Raw genomic sequence first — 13899 nt, 5'->3', positions numbered from 1 at the left:
AATAAGCCAAAACATTACGACCATCTCTGTATGATATGCTGTTGGTCCCCCCTTGTGCCGTCAAAATAGCTCTGGCATCTTCCACTAAAAACGTTTTCCTTTAATTTGTCACCTGTCTGTACCAGTCAAAGTGTCTTAGTAAGGTGTTAGGACACCACATGCTGCCAGTAATTTTTTAGGTTTTTCCTTGTCACTAATTTGTCACACTATCTGTGTTTGTAACTTCAGTCACATGCAAATGATAAAAGCTAAACTTAATGAGCTTCAATAGGGGTTTGAAGGCATTCAGACTTGATAAGTGGATTTAATACTGGATTCAGATTCAATGAAGTGATGTCAAAATACAACCCCTAATACTGACATGACAGAAATTAGGTCAGATAGAAAGTCATAATGTCAGTTTCAGTAAACTTTTTATTAATTGCCCAGCCCTTCAATTAATTGATCTGCTTCTTAGAGGAATGAACCAGGAAGAAGCTGTGATTATATTTCAGTGTTTCCTCTACATTCATTTAGCAGTGGTGGCCCGCCACTGCTAAATCATAGCCGCCACGCCTTCAAATTTCTTTTTTTTTTTTTTTTAATTGTCGCAAATGCACCACCCGCCACATTCTCCTCCGCCTTCACAGCCTGTGTGATGATGAGCGCAACAGCGGGGGGAGGGAGGAGAGGGGGGAGGGAGGATGGGGTGGTCTGGGGATCCTATTGGATTAATTACTCGCGAGAGCGCGGCCTTGAAAGTGACATCACGTCAGGCACCAGGTCAGAGTCAGAGAAGTGTTAGTCTGAGGATAAGGCAGCGAATTACCGGAGAAAAGGTAGACTTATTAGCCAACTCAGTAATTGATAGCATTAAGCTAATATCTACACGTCATTATGTATTAACTGCTGACTGCATTTTCAGATGAGCTTGTTCAGATACTTCTCTAAGAAGAGAAAGACAACAGATGAAGAAGACGCTAGTCAGGTAGCCTATCATAAGCCTTTTACTGACTCGTAAATGATGATGGTTAGGTAAAAAATAATATTTTAATGTTCACACTTGTAATCAGATGTGATGTGAGTGTAAACTATATAATGCTGAAAATCAAGTGCTCTGAGCCTGGGTGCAAACTTTGCCACTGACTCTACCCCACCCCCCCCGAGACCATGCCCCCCACTGCTGAAAAAAATCCTAGAGGAAACACTGTATTTGGATGATTTTTTTTACAGTATCATATAAGTGCTTCCTGCTGTGGATGATTTATTTACCATAACATGTAAATGCTTCCTTCTGTGGACAAGTTTTGCTTCTTTTAATTAGACTTGATGGGAAAGCAACTGTGCTCACAAACACCTCTTCCACTTGTCAGGGAGTTTCCAAATCTGCAGAAAATTGGAGGGCCTCAGATTAATGCTAATAATATGTTCCCAAGCAAGTCCTGTGTCTCTGACAGACCATAAATTATTTTATCACTTCCGTAAATTATTAATCATGTATACTGGCAGTTGTTATTTAATTATCTGCTTGTTGTGCCATGCCCTGTTTATTGTTGACTCTTTTATTTTTGACTTGCCTACAGGATGGGAAACCCTGCCCTCTTAACTCAAAACAAAAAGTTTGTCTTGGCTGAGTTCATCTCATTATGATGCTGGGACTTCGATGTGCTTCGATGGAAAAATTATACAAGACTTTCGCCTGGTGAGTAAACAAACAGAAAATAAATTAAACAAATAAAATGTACGAAAAATATTAACAACTTTTAAATGCATTATTGAAAATACTGTATTTTTAAATGAAGTAATTAAAGGAGTTTAGTGATTATCTCCAGGCATTGACTGTTCTGTTGATAAAATGGACCAGATGGACCAGTACATTCAATTTGTGAAGTGAGATAACTTCAACAAAAACTACAGTAAGAGATACACTACAACAAAAGAGCAGCAGAAACATCCTCAGGTAAGTGCCACATGTTCAGGAGGAAATATATAGTAACTACTTTCGGCTACCAAAACAGTACCCTATATTTACTGTTATTACACTACAAAATTATATCTTAAAAAACTATACATGGAAACTTAACTTTAAGCTAACACAGGTGAGAAGTTCGAGAAGTGTTAGGAATTAAATCAGAACAACTACTGAGACCAAGATTAATTTCCAAGACAACAAAATCCACTAAAGGTAAAGCTAGTTAGCATGATTAAAATTACACCAATGCTTCAATGCTACAAGCTGACGTCTGCTATTGAGAAAACAAACAAACAAAAAACAAAAAAACACAAAAAATATCCAATTATGAGCCCAAAGTTTGCTATAACAAACAGGCTGCTTACCTGCCTACATGCCAAATATAATGCCAACTCAGTTAAAACAAGACAAAGAGTCTATAGCCATATTCGAAAAACACCAAACTGTAAGTAAAGCCAAATATTCAATAAAATGAAATTTTCAATTGATGATGGCACTGGATGAAAAGATCAAAGTTCTCAAAGACTGTGAATGTCTGCACCAAAATGCATGGTGATTCATCCAACAGTTGTTATATAAATAAATGCCAACTTGTTGGTGGTGCTAGGGGAAAGTAGGGGATCACCAAAGTAATCATCAGTAAGGGCGTTGACATTATAAACATATATAAAAAGTAGCCAAGACATTGTCAAGCCATCAAGAAGAGAACGAATCTTGTGCACAGCTGAGAATCTTCATCTGGAAAGCAAAGTAGATGTTGAATTTAATTTAATTATTGTTAGTCTAGTTATTTTATCTCTGCATTTAATTATTGTAATTTTGGCTTGCTTTCTTAACCCAACAGACTCCAACCAACAGCTTTCCTATTTCAAGTCACATTATGGCAGCATCGGTATTCAGCAAGTATGGTAAGAATTCACATCAGTGACGATATATAAGAAGTCATGTATTATTACTAAGGCTCAGCATTAAAAAAGAAATTAGGTAAACCAGACAAAGAGGGAGAGTGTATAAGCCAGTCACAGGATTAGAGAATGGGAGTGTATTGGTGATGACTTGTTAATTTACCTTCTAGCAGTTGTTTAAATGAAGATTATGATACTTTGTATGCATAATTATGGTTTAAATATTTTTCTGAAAAATGTTGGCATGAACACACAAAAATGTCTGCAGTGAACATAATCCTTAGTTTTCAACACATGCAAAAAGAACCACAAAAAGCTAATAGCTAATTGAGTTGAGGAAATTCTAATGCTTTGGCTCTTGTTGTTTAGCAGCATCTGAACTCCGGATTGTGATGTTTGGAAAGAGTGAAAACGAAAAGACAACACTAAGTAATTTCATCACAAGAAAGAAAGACTTCCCTCAAATATCAAAGCGTTGTACAGCCACTCATGGAGAATGGAAGAAAAAACCATTAACAGTAGTGAAAACCTCAGATGTCTTCAGTCTGTCTGTGGATAAAGTGAGACACGAGATGAGGAAGTGTGTTGCTAATTGCCCCCCTGGTCCAAATGTCCTGCTGCTATTAGTGAACCCTACTGATTTCACTGAAGATGACAGAAAAAAATTAAAGTTCATTCTTAGTTTCTTTGGTCAAGATGCTTTTGAACACTCAATGGTGATCAAAACACAACATGGGTGGGGGCAGAATTCTTCAGTGACCCAAATCATCCAAGATTGCAAAAAAAGGCAGCACAAGATTAACTTTGACCTTCCTGACTACGATCTTCAAGAACTGATAGAAAAGATGGAGAACATTGTAAGTAACAACAGCAGACAATACCTAAACTGCACTGAAGGGGCTGATCACATGACAACACCTGAATTTCCCAAACCCCTTCCTGAACATGATTATCAAGAACTGATTGATCAGGTGAAGAACAACATGAGTGACAAAGGAGGACATCTAAAGTGCACTGAAGGGCCTGATCCCATGAAAGTATCTTTAACTTCCAACCTCCTCGTGAATAAGGCTGCAAGACATGAATCTGAACTGAAGATGGCAGATAATAAACATCAGATCAAAGAGCCTCTCAGGATGGTGCTTGTTGGGAAGACTGGTTGTGGAAAGAGTGCCACTGGAAACACAATTTTGGGCAAAGAATGCTTTCAATCTAAAGCCTGCATGAAGTCAGTGACCGAGATTTGCCATAAGGCAACGGGAGAGATCGATGGGCAGCCTGTCGCTGTGGTTGACACCCCTGGCTTGTATGACACGACTCTGTCCCATGATGAAGTTAAACAGGAGCTTGTGAAATGTGTCAGCTTGTTGGCTCCTGGACCTCATGTGATCTTACTGGTGCTTCAGATTGGTAGATTTACACAGGAGGAAAAAGAAACTATACAACTGATCAAGAAGTTTTTTGGCAAGAGGTCACAAGACTTCATCTTTCTTATATTCACCAGAGGAGATGATCTTAAAAATCAAACAATTGAGAGATACATTGAAGCAGACAATAAAGACTTTGTCAAAGAACTGATCAGGGAATGTGGAGGAAGATACCAGGTCTTCAATAACAATGATCAGAGGAATCATGATCAAGTCAGAGAGCTGCTGAGCAAAGTAGAAACAAGGGTGAAGAAAAATGGTGGCGGCTGCTACACTTCTGGGATGTTCCAAGAGGCAGAGGCAGCCATACAGAAGGAAATGGGCAGGATCCTGGATGAAAAGGAAGACATCCAGAGAGAGACAATGGACCTTAAAAGAAAACATGATGAACAAATGCAAGCAAAGAAAAAAGAAATGTCAGAACTGAAAACCAAAAGTGAACGCCAAAGAGAAGTGACTGCAAAACAAATCAATGAAATTGAAGAAAACTTTAAAAAGGAAAAGGAAAAAATGAAGAGAGAGGATGAAGAGAGAGAAGTGGAGGAAAGGAAGACAAAATGGCTGGATGACATTCAACGAATCCAGTGGGAACAAAGTCTTGAAGCTGAGGGGAAAAGAACAGAATATGAAACTGAAACAAATACATTTGCTAAAAGACAGTCGATGATGAACAGAGAGGATCGCAGAAAAAAACAAGAGGCATGGGAAGAGGAACGAAGGGAATGGTGGGAGAATTGGTATCGAGAAGATCAAAAGAGACAACAAGAGGCACAAAGACAACTTAACAAACTCAAAGAAGAATATGAGCAGGCAATAGAAAAATATAACTACATAAGAATAGAAGATACCATCCAAAAAGAACAACAGGAAACAGAACTGACAGAACTACATGAAACCCTTAGGGACAATTTGTCAGCACTCAAGGAAACACATGAAGAGCACGCAAGAAAGCAAGCTGAAGAATTCAATGAATTCAGACACAAATATACGAAGGACTTTTCAGCTCTGGAGAAAAAGTATGTCAAGGAAGTAGATGACCTGAAGCTGCAGCACCAAGAAGACAAGAACTCGATAATAGAAAAACTGATCAAACACAAACCATATCGGAAAGACCTTGAAAGATTGAATGAAAAACAAGAGCAAGAAATGTTTGACTTGTCACTTTCTACACAAAACAAAGACAATCTGGACAAAGAAATCAGTGAACTAAAGACAAAACATGAGAGAGAAATAAATAACTGGATTCAAGAGCATATACAAAAAGCCACAGGAAAGGGCTGTTCCATTTTATGAGACGTTTTTCCTTAAGAAATGTCCCAACAGTGACAGTGACAGTTTTAAACTGAAAAACTATGATTTAAGATTTTTTTCTTTGTTACATTGGAGAATAATGTTGGCCAATGATAGTGTGTATTTGTATGTAAATGCAGAATAGTAAGGCTAAATGCGCACCATAAATGTCTAACCCAAGTAGCATTTATTACTGTTCACTAACTGTCAAGTTTAGTGTACACAAAACTAAGAAAAACCCAAACAGTCGTTACAAAAAAAAATTCTGTGCTTTTATTTTCTTCATTGTATGATTTATAAAGTGTCACCCTGTTTATGATTATGATCTGTCAAATATGCTGTCACATACATGTAAACAGACTGCAGGTTAGTAAAGACAAGTTTCATTAGCTGCAAAGTCTGTTCAGTCATTTAAAACATTACTTTTACTTCTTTTACGGTTCTTCTAAAAGTTAAATCTTAAAACTGACATTTATATGTTTACATTATAAAATGTATATAGAGATATTACAGCACATTTTAACCGTATTTGTCAAACAAAACATACAAATGTTTGTGAAACTAGTGTCAGAAACAAACAATGCATAAAGGTATTGATCATATATGTATTTTACTTTACTAAGATATGTGTACTTTTCTCATTTACATTAATGAAGTGAAGTATTACAATTCAATTGTACTTCCATTTTGATGAGGTAAACATGTTTTATGAAGGATTCTAAAATAAAATGTATCCTCTACATTACAGGTCTTAGACTCTAATTTCTGTCTTTGTCAATCACTACATGATTTACCCATATATCTTTTGTTTTGTTCACCACCAGTGCTAAATGACTTGAGTTAAGGACACGCCTGTGCTGAGAGCAGACAAGCCTGATAAAAGTCTTAACATGCCACAGTGTCCTGATCTCTGAGAAACTCTATGTAGCAAATACGTGTTTCTTAAAACAAGGACCAGGGCCTAGTCAAGTTTCTGAAACCAAGATGTCTACATGCACATACATAACTATATACTGCAAAAATCTCATAATAACCAGCTGATGTGCAAGTAACACACTTACATTTAAGCTCAAACTCACCACAGTTAAACCCACAATTTTAATTGCACTTGCTTTCTGTAAGATAGAAAGATAAAGCGAGACACTAATGCATGATAAGATAACATCAATCGTCATCAGCAGTCTATCAGTGTGTCAGTCTATCAGTCAACCATAGCCATTTCATTTCTTCATACCTGAACAGAGCTCTGTCTCACGAAGTCTGGTGATAAAAAGATGATCTCTGATATCAGTGTGTTGGTTTTACTTTCATTCTTGAGTTTTGATGAAGAGTGATACAACAAGAATTTCATCTTATTCAAATCTTAATGCATCAGCTCTATCAAATCCTCACACCTAAATGGCAAAGCAGGCCACAGGCCAATGTCCCAAAAAAGGCCCTTGACACTAGGGATGCCCCGACTGATTGACCACCGATCATGATCAGCCAATTTTCATTTAAAATGCGTGATGGGTTGATCGGCATTAATGCTCCTAGTCACCAATCACCTTAAGACCTGTCTTGTTTGTCCATGTACTGTCAGCGTCTTATCATGAAACAACCTTAAACTTACCACAGAGCAAAATGATTTTACTGAGTTTCAAACTGTGCTATTTGTGCTGTTAGAGACTGTGTAAAAAAATAAATAAAATTCTTTCAACTACAACACAGCATGTAAAGCCAGCATGTAGTCTTTTACCAACTTCTGCCGAGAGCCCACTGTCATAGGCGATTCCCCCAGATTGTACAACACAACTCTGTCCAATGATTAAGTTAAACAACGTGAAATGTATCAGCCTGTTGGCTCCTGGACCTCATGTGTTCTTAGTGGTGCTGCAGATCAGTCGCTGATTTAAAAAAAAAAAATCCATTATGCATATTAGGAAAAAATACAGCTATTAAAAGTCAATACGGAAAAGTAAGCTAGGTACAGCATTAATAATCAGTTTCAGAGTGGAAAGAGCAGAAAAAATTGCACACATCTGGAGAACAAGTGTCATCTACCTAACCTAAAATTAAAAGACCTAAAATTATATTTGATTTCAACAACCAGACCAGACCAGACCAGACACCAAACAGTTAAGTCATCAGTCAGTTATTCAATCAATTATTGTTGTTCCACTGTCTATAACAGCAAACCCTTCCTGTACAGAGACCCACCCTCTAAATCTACAGTACAAGCTACAGTATGTAAGATGAACTGATTTCAGTTTCGATCTTTTACTTTCCTGTATGACTCTGCTGAAGAATGACGCAGTAAGAAATTCAGCTGGTGAGTTCATTATGTATGACTTTAAAAATTAAAACTATGTGTAAATTCATAAGTGTCACAGTTTGTTATAAGAGTAAATGTGAAGTTATTTTGTTAGATAGTATATTTAATGCACATATTTATAAGTATCATTATTATTATTTTTAATTGAAGTCACCTGGGTTGAACTTTGTGTATTAAATGTTGTACTATATTTACTTTATTTGTTTTGGATTTTAACAACTGAATCACTACATAAATGTATATTATAGCATCATAAAAAATGTAAATTAAGCATAATTATATGATCTAGAAACATGGCTAAGTTGCTCCAAAAAAAGATTATTTATTACGGAAAAACTGTTTGATTTAATATTTAAGTATGACACAGCACTTCAGCCTTATTAAACAATGTTTGTAAATTTATAATAAAATTAAAAACATACATAACAAATAAAGGATGGCTCTGACAGCGACATGAGGCGATCCACTAAAAAGAAGATGTCTCTCTCTGTTGGATTTGTAAGAACTAAAACACTTCACAGTTCATTTGTGGTCAGTGAGCCCCGACTAGTAGTAATGTTTTCTACACTGCTTCACCAACGGTTATTGATGTTGGAGCTTAGTGAACCTGTGTATTTTTACAACTTCAGTGCCTGAATTCAGTCTCTTACCACTGTACCCAATTAATATTTATATTATATTTCACTGTCACCAGCTAATTTTCACTGGTTCATGCAGTGGGATTCTGTACTGTAAAGGAACAGCTGTCTTAAAGGAGACAAGCTACAACACGATCAGGCTGAGATGGATAAAACACAGCAGAGTACAATAATGAAAGGATCTGATTTTGATCTGCATTTTTTTATTAGCCATCGCCTGATACCGCTCTGCAGGATGTCTGTAGGATGACATCTCTATCCACTCTTTCTACTCAAGTTTTAGAAAGCTGACTACCCGCCCAGCAGCAAAGAACAAAGTAAACTGACTGGTTTCATAAAAAGAATAAAAATGTGACAGAAAGTAATCTATGATAGATCTGTAACCACTAAATTTTCTTTAAAAAATTATAGTTACTTGCCTTTCGTGTTATATAGCCACTGGTAGAAAGTTCCAATGAAAACTGTTGAGAGTGGAAGTACCCCAGGACATTGTGGAAAGAGATGGTATTTTGGATTAGTAATGTAAAGTTCTCAATGCTATAAGCAGCACAAACAACTTTCTGCTCATGTCTATTGAATTGGGGTGGAGATCTCAAATGTGCAGAAAAAAAATCTGTTAGGCTAGGCACCATGACATTTTTAACTTCACTTTCTTACACCCAAAAGGTACCTACAGTTTCTTCAGCTGAATTCTGACAAGTTACCACGAGGTGACACCATGGCAGCATCAGCAACTGCAGCATCTGGTAAGTTCTGGTAATCTTCCTTATCTAAAAATGTCCAATAGTAACCACCACACACATTTTCAGTCAGAGAACAAATGAAGTCCATCCTGAGAATATGGTTTTGATTTAAAGATTCAAAACTGCAGCCAAGTTGGTTAGTTAGTTTGGGTTGGAGTAACCCAGGATCAGAATTTTATGTGAAACCAACCTATTTAACAACTTAACACCTGAATTACTGTGATGAATTCGAAGAGGAGAACAACAATGTGCACCAAGTCATTCTGTGAATTTAAAATGCTTTTTTGTTGTTGTTTTACAGCATCTGAACTCAGAATTGTGATTTTTGGAAAGAGTGAAATTATAAAGACAATAGTAACCAACTTCATCACAGGGAAAAAAGATTTTATGAAACTATCTGAAAAATCAACAGGAGCTCAAGGAGGTTGGTTGAAAATAACTCAAATATCAACCGATGGAGAGCTGAAAAAAAAAACATTAACAGTAATGAAAACCCCAGATGTCTTCAGTTTGCATTTGGATAAAGTGAGACACGAGATGAAGAATTGTGTGGCTAATTGTCTCCCAGGACCAAATGTTCTGCTGCTGTTGGTGAATCCTTCTGATTTCACTGAAGAGGACAGAAAAAAAATAGAGAATATCCTGAGTGTCTTTGGTCAAGATGCTTTTAAACATTCAATGGTCATCTTAACACATAAAGAGGAGGGAAAGAATTCAGCAGTGGATAAACTCACACAAAACTGCAGACGAAGGCAGTACAAATTTAACTTTGATAAAGAAGAACTAATAGATAAGATGGAGAAGATAGTGAGTGACAACAGGAGAAAATATCTAAACTGCATTGATTGGGCTGATCTTATGACCACACCCAAATCTTCAAATCCAAATCCTCCTCTGAACTTAGTGTTGTGTGGGAGATTTGGAGTCGGGAAGACTTCAGCAGCCAACGCTATTTTAGGAGAAAAAAAGTTTGGTCCACCTGCCAACTCAGAGTGTGTTAAACATCAGGGAGAGGTGAGAGGACGTCAGGTTTCCCTGGTGGAGCTTCCTGCCTTGTATGGAAAACCTCAGGAGGAAGTGATGAAGGAATCACTCAGGTGTATCTCCCTCTGTGATCCTGAGGGCGTCCATGCCTTCATCCTGGTCCTAGCTGTGGATCCCCTCACTGATGAAGACAAGGGAGAGTTAAAGACCATCCAGAACTCATTCAGCTCTCGAGTCAATGACTTCACCATGATTCTGTTCACTGTGGAGTCAGATCCTGCAGCTCCAGCTGTTGTTGACTTTATAAGAAAGAGCAGAGACATCCAGGAGCTGCTTCAGAGCTGTGGAGGAAGATCTGTTGTTCTCAACATCAAGAACAAACATCAGATCTCTGAGCTGTTGGAGGCTGTGGAAAAGATGAGAGCTGAAGGATCCAGATGCTTCACAAAGGACATGTTCACCAAGGCTCAGATGGAGAAGATTACAAGACTCAATCTTCAATCTGAACTACAGAAAGTGAAACAGAGGAGTGGGATGGAAGATGAAGATCACAGTCAGAGCAGAGAGCCTCTCAGGATGGTGCTGATTGGGAAGACTGGCAGTGGAAAGAGTTCAACGGGAAACACCATTTTAGGAGGAGAATATTTTGAATGTAAATGCAGCCAAAAGTCTGTAACCGAGTTTTGCAAAAAAGAATCAGGAGAGATTGATGGACGGCCTGTTGTTGTGGTCGACACCCCCGGCTTGTTCGATACAACTCTGTCCAATGAAGATGTTCAAGAGGAGCTTGTGAAATGCATCAACATGTTGGCTCCTGGACCTCATGTGTTCTTACTGGTTCTGCAAATTGGCCGCTGTACAAAAGAGGAAAAGGAAACTGTGGGAACTGATCAAGAGGGTTTTTGGGAAGAATTCAAGTGACTTTATAGTCATCATATTCACAGGAGGAGACAAGCTGAAAGGTCGACCATTTAAGGATTACATAGATGACTGTGATGACTTTGTCAAAAAACTGATTCATGACTGTGGAGACAGATACCTTTTCTTCGATAATGAAAGTCAGAAAAAACGCACACAAGTCACTGAACTTTTGACCCTGGTTGAGACAATGATAAAGAAAAATGGCGGCAACTACTACACAAATGAGCTGCTCCAAGAAGCAGAGGCAGCCATACAACATGAGGTGAAGAAGGTTTTAAAAGCCCAAGACGAAGAGATGCAGAGGGAGAAGAGGGAACTTGAGAGAAAATATGAGGAACAAGTGCAAGAAATTAGAAGAAAAATATTAGAACGGAGAGCAAAGATTGAAGAGGAGATAAAACAAAGAGCAAAACAAATTGATGAAAAAGAAGAAAACATCAAAAGGGAGCGTGAGAAAGGAAAAAGAGAAGAGAAGAGAAAAGAGGATGAAAAGAAGTGGAAAGAGAAAGATGAAAATAATGGAAAGGGGTGGGAACAGAAAGGTCAAGCTTTGAAACAAAAAATAAAAGCAAAATCTAAGTCGAAAGAGAAGACTGGTATAGAGCTGGAGCAGAGTAGAGAAGAGATGAGAAAACAACGAGAAGCTTGGGAGAGTGAACGACAAGAATGGTGGGCGAACCGTCATGAGGAATATAAAAAGAGAGAAGAGGAGCGAGAAAAGTATGAGAAGGCAAAGGAAGAAGAGAATAGAAGAATACAAGAGGATCAGATGAGAAAACTGTTAAAAGACCATACCAGAGAAATTGAGAATATTACAAGGAAATATGAATCAGAGGCCCGAAAGAAAGCTGAAGAAGTCAATGATTTCAAACAAAAATACAAAACCGACTTTGCTACTATGATGATGAAAGTAGAAGCTCAACAAAAACACAGAGATGGGATATTTGAACAGTTGATGAAAAACAAAGGATACAAAAAGGAATTTGACAAATTGAAGAAAAAGCAACAACAAGAAATGAGTGAGTTGCAAAATAAAATTTCTACTCGAAACAAAGAAGATCAGAAAAAAGCAACTGATGCTCTAAAGACAAAACACGAGGAAGAAATCAATGACTGGATACAGGAATGTGTAAAGAAAGCCAGTCTAAAATGGACTTGTTGCATTTTATGAGATGCCACAACAGAAAAGTTTCGGCTCTGACACGTTTTTATCATAGTTTTTAGTATCAAAGAATAAAAATACCAAACAGGATGTTTTTAATGATACATTAAGTATAATATTGGCTTATTACTAATATACACCCAGGGTTCTTATTAACTCCACATACTTCTATTGTTCTTTTCAACCAATGTCCAAAGTTCAGTGAGAAATAACGTAGTAAGTTTGCTTTAAATTAATTTTCAAAAATTGCTGTAGATATTTTCTTATTGTTGAACACGCAGTTACAGTTAAATTAAGTTGTGTTTCATTTTGTGTGCATTACTGAAAATAATTCTGTTCTAATACTTCTAAACTGTAAATACAAGTCTTTGCTCAGTTCAGTGTGTAGGTGTAAACAGACATGTCATGTTGGTTATGCAGGTCTCAACTGCTGGAAGGTGTGTTTAGTAAAATCAAATGTTTTTGTTTATTTTTGTGCAGTTTTTATTTCAAGATGTTGGAAACCAGTAAAGGACCAAGAGAGATTATATCTTTACAATGATATTTCCTTGTTTTCTCTATACCTAAGTAATATATATCATGACAAGTATTACATGTTAACAAAATGAAAGGCAGGAAAGTTTCACATGATGGAAAAAAATGAGACTGTGCCATATGTTAATTTTATTTTACTTAGTGACTGATGCCAGTAAATATAAGGATCTTGTTGATTTTTATCTTCTTTTTTATTATCATGTTTGTTATTACAAATGCTTAATACTGTATTTAGCATGTTTTTATTTTTGTTTCTTGGTAGGAGAGATGCTTTATTAGCCATTAATCTAAAACTTGAAATGTATACTGTGTGTTATCTTTGGGTTTTTTTTTATCTATCGTAATAACAATAACAACAGTAATATCATTAAATCAAAACTGATCAAAGATGGATGAACAAAGTTTTCCAAATGCTGCCAGGCTCCTTTGTGGGTTGGAGCTGATATTTGTCTATTGTGAGTATGTTCTGTTTTTGTGGCAGCATGCAAAACGTTTGGGAGAAGAAATAAAACAATGTCTGTTTTACTCGCTTTGTCTGCTATGACGAGTAGCTAATGGTCTCTAAAAGAAGATAACTTTAACAAACTTTATATAGATATTTTCAATTCTTTATAAATACTAAACATAATACGTTAATTTTACAATACACAATTTCCACAATTGTGAGAAATGGATTATTCAGCCCTGCCCAATTAGAGTAACAGTCCAGCTCAGCTGCGGTGCATCCTCACCACACTGAACTTCTATAAAATTTACAGTCCCATGTTTTACCTGTAAGACCCATGGTTTAATGCCTTTGATCATCATCTGAGAAAACATCATGTCTTCACAGTCAAAGAAATAAAAGTGAGTCTTTGTCAGCGCAGCACAGAGCATCTCCTGGTGTGGATCTAGACAGCTCTGTCAGACCAAGTTCCAGTCACACTAAACGGCAGTAGAGGAGGTAATACCGGCATCTGCTTCAAAAGTTAATTATGATTAACACTGATTAACTCTTTAGTATTCAGCTTCATTATTATTTTTTCATTTC

The 13899-nt window shown here is 37.0% G+C and overlaps 1 protein-coding gene across 1 annotated transcript in view; it reads right to left on the bottom strand.

Moving 5' to 3' along the window:
- Positions 1-13899, bottom strand: part of prdm6 (PR/SET domain 6) — an 88331-nt gene that overhangs the window by 45567 nt on the left and 28865 nt on the right. The gene's annotated exons all lie outside the window — the stretch shown is intronic.

Source organism: Seriola dumerili, unplaced genomic scaffold (genome assembly GCF_002260705.1).
Source record: "Seriola dumerili isolate Sdu_G_001 unplaced genomic scaffold, Sdu_1.0 BDQW01002177.1, whole genome shotgun sequence".
In the NCBI taxonomy this organism is placed as follows: Eukaryota; Metazoa; Chordata; class Actinopteri; order Carangiformes; family Carangidae; genus Seriola; species Seriola dumerili.
This window is presented reverse-complemented; position numbering and strand designations above follow the sequence as displayed.